Below are 6,502 nucleotides of genomic sequence, written 5' to 3'. Positions count from 1 at the left end.
TCAGAATTGTTTCCTCTCTTACAGTGGCTATGGAGATCGATTCTTCCTTAGAGCTATTATATCTGACAGCCTGAAGAAAAGGAATTAAGCCAAAGTTAGACTCCAGAGCACCAGGTGGAAAAAATACCAGCTTTTCATACCAACACAATCTAACTTGTTCCAAAGCAAGTTCATAACTCAAGTATGTAATTGTGAAAGGACTAGATCTTTTTATAATGTAAATGCAATACCAGTCCCTACCAAGGAAGCGTCTGCTCCTGAACACAGAAGCTGCTTCCCAGGGTTCCCTTCTAAGTTCCCTGCCCACCCCATGGCTGAAGAGGCAGAGCAGAATGGTGCAGATACATGTCCAATGCTACACATAGAAAACAGCTGGGAGAGACAGCCTTCAGTATACCCATAGCAAATGCAATTAGATGTCTGGTTATTTTTACAGGAATAATATTCTTTTTATCCTAGATGGAAGAGTGGAAACTGTGGGCCCCACGCTACATGACTTACATCCAGCTGCAGAGTACTTGCATCTGGAATGAACAACAATAAAGAATGGCAGAAGAATATTCTAAATACAATTATTTGTATTGCTGTGATCAGTATCTTAGAAACCATGCTAACACACATACAATGTGACTGAGCAGCACTCAACTCTGGCAAAACTTTACTGAAGACAGTTGTTTCACATCAGCAATGACTTTAGTTGTGTATAGATTGCATACTATAAACAATCTTACTTTTTTGGTCTTTTGAGTCTGGCATGGATTCTAAGATGGCAGTTATGGAAAAGAAAAAAAAACAACAGAAGCCAAGTCATGTCACCTAAGGAAGTTTTCATCAATTTCTGCAATCAGTATCTTGACCATCTTGATCCTCAGTCAGTTTGTGCTCTCTCAGACTCTTGTGTTTCTGTTTGCACAATGAGATATATCAAAGTAGGTACTTCGAGGCATTATTTCCAGTTCTGCAGATGCAACAGAGACATGGAGCTTTACTGTCTGCCCAGTAATACCAGGTTCATAGCAGGAAGTCTCTTCTGACAGCGGAACTTTGCTGGCTGAAGGATTAGACTCCTCCTTCTTCTAGTAGGAGTACAGGACTTACAGGATTTTTGGGGACCTGAAACACCTGATTGCCAAATAACAGCATCATGAGATAACATCTTTTTCATCAATTTTAACACCATGGTACCTGCTAATCTCTAGAATTTCCCACTGGTGGTTTCCCAACAGTTGCGATAACACCAGCAATGCCTTCAGACCAGTAAAGACTCAGTGAGTCCCCTCAAAGAATCATGTTCACCTGCCCAGGGAAACTAGTCAAAGAACTTCCACTGGTTTCTAGAGATCGGTTTGACCCAATGGGTATGCTAATATAGTAACCGAAATGGCAAGTTCTGCAAGTACTGAAGTTTTCTGGTACTGGATATGCCTAGTATGTCTCCACTGCTGGCTTTTGCCAGTCCTCTGCATTCTTGAACAAGACAGAGCTCCTTAAAAAATGCTTGCCTTTCTCCAAGCACCACATAAGGAAAGCAGTTTCATTACTGCTCATCCAAAATGGGCATACTCTTAAAATAAAACTCTATAATATTTTGCTATGCCATGCACAATTCAGTGTATCACATCATTTTGAGACACAAGAATAAAATACGAGCTTTACATTCTTTGTCTAGCTATGCTGTAAAGCAGAGGTTTTGGGATATGATGCAATTTGGTGTAAAAAGTAATATGATTCTGTTCTTTGTGTAATATATTTATTGAAAAATACCCCCAACCCCTCTGATACAATAGCTTCATTGGCTCCATAGCTGTTCCCGTAAGAATCCTATCTGCTTTGGTTCTACTAATTACATACATGCATACACACATCTGATCTAATGGAAGTAATTTGTGCCTGGAACCAGGTATTCCTAACAAGAGAATCTGACCTTCACAGATTGGGAACTTTCCAGGCCTAGTTGCCTTAAGCAAGGACAGAGAGTCATTGCTGTTCACAACAGTTTTCCTAACTACTACCTTAATTTAGCTGCAAGCACAGTAAGTATTGTTCTGCAAGCCTAAAGCATGAGGTTAAGGATATAAAAGTTGTAACTGCAGCAAAGAATAGTGTAACAATATCGACATTATTTTAAACAACACATCATCTGTTTGGAATGGACAAGAGAACTGCAGACAAATTCTACAATAGATCTCAGTCCAACAGCCAGAAAAAAAAAAGCAGAGGGACAGTTTTAAAATATAAAAAACAAGAAGAGTACACAATGCTTAAGAATAAAATCAGGAGAGGGATTTGTAACAAAAAGCAATTGCTTTTTTGCCTGCTGAAGAACAATACGTATGAAAAACAACTTCCTCATTCTTATTTGTGTTTCAAATTAAAGTGTAATTTTTTTTTTCTCTGTTTTTGTGCTGGCATCATGAAATACTCAATATTCAGAGTTAGCTGTGCTCAGAAATAAGATCTCTCTTTTAGCCTTTAGTTCACTGAGGTACTCAAACAGATTTGTCTCACTTAAGGCAGTCTTTTGAGCAGGCTCCCTGATTTCAGTCCTCTTATCTGCTCAAAGCTAGGAATGCACTTTAAATGCCTTCAGTACTTTAAGTGAATTAGAAGAAATTGAGTAAGTCAGCAGGGCTGCAAGTCTTTCTGGAAGAGAAAGCAATTTTAAGGGGAAAAACAGTACTGATGTTTTATAAAATATTAAATTCCCTTCTTCAGATCCATGTGGACTTTGCCAAGAAGGGGAAAAAAAAAAAAAAAAAAGGGAAAAAAAACAGAGGCTTTGGATCCACTGGCTGGCTGGAAGTTACGAATGTTGTTGTTCACCAACTCCTGCTGCCGGGCACTGAGAACCCTCTACAGGCCATTTACCTGGTTTGGAGGAACAATGCCCCTAGCTGTGTTCAAAATTATGTTCCCTGGTAGTATAAAGTGCACTATTTCACTGATGGCTATCTTTTTGGATATTCCTTCAGTCATACAAAGGAGGTATATGAGCCTGCCATTCTCATCCACGCCATTTTACTGTGTCTGCACCAAAAAGGCCAGGCAAGCCCTGGGGAGCTGTCTGTCACCAGCTCCTTTGCCACACCAAAACAAGGATCCACAGCATCTGTCCTTGAGCACAATGTTCATGGAAAATTAATGGACAAGGGGGCAATTAGAGACAGAGTCCAATCCTATAGAAAACAGAAAAAAATCAGGCCAGCACTACCAGAAATGTTTGTACAGCTCCTTAACAGGTAGACTGGTTACATAAGAGCATTTCAGCTGGCTAACCGAATACTGGGGCCACAAGGCCAACAGATACGTTGCCACAAATACATTGCTGGATTTGTTCTCCTGTAACAGCAATGGGCACAGGTCTAACATCAGAACATCTAAATACAGCATCTCTCCATCCTTCAACCCACCCGCTGTGTTGTGTTTGTACACATGGGGTGTTACAGTAAGCAGAAGTAAAGGCTGTGCTTGGTTAGAGAACAGTCAGAGACAAACATTTCTGCTTCGTGAACTTCGGGTTTCCTCTCTCTGAACTAGTGCTGGTTTTTAGACAACATGTTCGGGAAAGATTTAGCTAGAAACAATCACCTATCACCTCATTAAGAAGCAAACTCTTCCCCTTTTGTACCAGAACAGGTTTTTTTCATAACACAGTTCTCTCTGAGGAATGCTGGGAAAAAAATAGAGAAAGCAAATATCAGCTGCTTGGTAACAGCAACACATATGCTTTTGCTATGCTACTTTTGCTGAGTCTTGAGTGATGTAGCATCTGATATTTGGGAAGCAACTATCAGAAAACCTCTTTAAAATACAATGCATTTTGCAAGAAAATTGGCAATATTTACTGTTTAAATAGCTAATATATTTAGAGTACATTCTAACCTTCATAATTTCGCTAGTACCTAGATAAGAAGTATTAGAATGTCAAATTTATATTATTGTTAGTTGTACTTCTGACACGTGAACATCTACATACAGTATTCAGTAGCCTGGCAAAGAAATGCTTTCAATTTACAAATTCTGTGCAATTCTTTTAAATAACTGAAGGCTATATTGCTTTATATTAGAGGGACATACCAACTCACAAAATTAATGCTCCAAGTAATACCTACAGCTTTGCAATATTGGTAGTTATTTAAGCACATTTACTTCAACTGAGCCTTTCCCTTTAAAATGCCCTGATTTGCTAGCAAATTGAAAGCCATGTTTATACGCCTTAAAATGTGTTATTACTTTGCCATAGTCTCCTGTGACCTGCAGACTAACACGTGACAAATTATCAGATTATTGCATTCACAAAATAGATATGGAAAAATTGTCTAATGAGATGCATTTTATTAGTCACAGCAATCTTAGAATTTGAAACCTCCCTTAAAAATTGCCAGACATTACTTCCACTCACATTTACATCATGAAAATAAAGACTGATTGTTATTTGATAACTACACAACTGAAGACATGAAAAGAGCCATTTATTAATCTACTAAATATTTAATTCCACACACTAGTTCCTACGGCTCGGGGTATATGAGTCATTTCTCTTAGCAGAGCTCTTCAGCTGAATGCTGAGATACCAGATAAAAAAAGTCTGTAAATATAACAGAAAAAGGGCACTATCATTGTAGACATCTACATGTGCAATGTCATTTCTGGATTAGTTCCCCACTGCTGCCTAAAAATAATGTGGATAACGACGTGGGTTTTGTCTTTGTACAGCTTCATTCCAATGGCTGCTCAGTGACTGGTGAATACCTTTCTAGCTGGCAAGGGGATAATTGCTGTGAATAAATCTGCCTGACACATAATTTATGAGAAACCATCTCAGTTGGATTGCTTAGTACTGAACTTTAGATGACTGGGAGGTAAACTGCCCTACAAAGCAATGGCACACAAGGCAAGGCCAGATTTCAAAGCTTCCACTTTAGTGGCCAGAGTCTCAATGGGCACTGCAACCTGACCTGGGTTTCCAGCTTGTTCTGCACAGCCTGCCGAGACCATGGACAACAGCCCACTCCATGGGGATGGCTGTATGTGAACAAAGAACTGAGTGCACGTAACAGAAGATACTTGGAGACAGAAAGAAGGTCTGGAGCCCTGTCCAACCAAGTGCTGCACACCCTTGCCTGCTGCTGAACTGAAGGACACGTAGGATGATAAACACCTCCCAGGAATAGCTCAGCAACCAAAGCTGCCCAGTGTAGGGTCAGCAACAGGACAAGTTTCAGATTATTTCCTATAAAAACTTAATGAATTTCTTCTTCTCCAGTGATTATTCTTCTGGAGGGAAACCCAACCCATCATACACTGTAAATCAGCAAGGGATTTATGATTTGGGAAATGTCAGCTTTCTGGAAGATGCATTTTATGATTTATACATTAGCATAACCTGTTGGTGTGGCTTTTACTGTGAGAGCCAAAGAAAAATCGGCATTTAATGTGCCACTCAGATTTGCACTGAATCTTAACTTCCTGACCAAGCTACTAAGGCCAAGTTAAAACTCCAGTCTTACCATGCTGCATTTTCCATGTGATTTTTCTGCTATCACAAACCCACAAAGTTCATAATCCTTTCATTCTGTTTTTTTGGATAAGAAACGTTGTGCAGTGCACCCCTTATACAGAAAAAAAGAGTGAGGAAAAGGCCTCAGTACATGTGCAGGTAGGCATGTCCAGCAGCGGCCAGGTGCCAGAGTCTTAGCCTCTTGCACTGCTCCGTTCTGCTAGCAAAAAGCTAAAAGGAGCACTAAGCCACCCCCAATAATAGAGCAGACCCCGTACTGCTTTGCAGTAGTTGTGATCGTGACCTACCTTCAAGCAGTCAATCATGTTGAGGACACTACATCTTCCAGCCTTCCACTGACACTGGGCTGGAATGCTTCCTCTGGCTCCAGGTCTGCTGGAAGTTGGGTAGTGGGCAAAAAGAAATCCAGGCACACTGTGCCATCCGCACTATTTGTAGAAAATTCTTTCCAGCGGTTGTAAGGACAGAGAAGAAATGAGGACTCCCATGTCTGACCTGCTTGAAGAAACCTGAATACACAGTGCTCTCCCAGCTCAGGCCAGCCAGGCCAGTCCCAGCTCCCACCACTTCCCCTGCACCCAAGGGTGAAATGGGGCACACAGAAGAGCTTGGGAGGCTTCCCCCTTCCCCAGCACTGCTTGTGGCACAAGAAGAAAGGTGGAGGAAAGGAAACAGAGCGAGTGACTGCCAGAGCTGCTTCCCAACTGATTTCTTTTTGCCCAGTTCCCCTCTTTCCCTGGCTTGCAAAGTGACTGTTCTAGAAGATGAAGTTTAAAGTTTAGTGCTCAGGATGCCTTTTTACCATTTCAGACTCAAATGGGCAGGAAAAGGTCCATTCAGAGGGTGGGGAGGCAGCAGTGCGGGAGGCCCAGAGCAACCAACAAGGGTCACCTAAGGGGATTGTTATTCTCAAACATTTGGCTTTTGCCGTGATGCCCAGGCCATGCCCAGACAAAGAGATGGCTACAGCTGGGTATTAGA

General features: G+C 41.1%; 1 long non-coding RNA gene across 1 annotated transcript; it reads right to left on the bottom strand.

Moving 5' to 3' along the window:
* Positions 1-2,391: 2,391 nt before the first annotated feature.
* Positions 2,392-6,231, bottom strand: LOC130605952 (uncharacterized). The gene is made up of 3 exons (XR_008973835.1): positions 5,809-6,231; positions 3,596-3,670; positions 2,392-2,643 (listed from the first exon to the last, which is right to left on the bottom strand). It is a non-coding gene; the product is annotated as an uncharacterized LOC130605952 (long non-coding RNA).
* Between the last annotated feature and the right edge of the window lie 271 nt (positions 6,232-6,502).

The sequence above is a fragment of the Pezoporus wallicus genome, unplaced genomic scaffold (assembly GCF_028554395.1).
Source record: "Pezoporus wallicus isolate ANWC-B61680 ecotype Strahan unplaced genomic scaffold, APGP_CSIRO_Pwel_v1 scaffold_7402, whole genome shotgun sequence".
NCBI classification, from domain to species: domain Eukaryota; kingdom Metazoa; phylum Chordata; class Aves; order Psittaciformes; family Psittacidae; genus Pezoporus; species Pezoporus wallicus.
The sequence above is the reverse complement of the archived record's forward strand: the minus strand, read 5'-3'. Positions and strand labels throughout refer to the sequence as shown.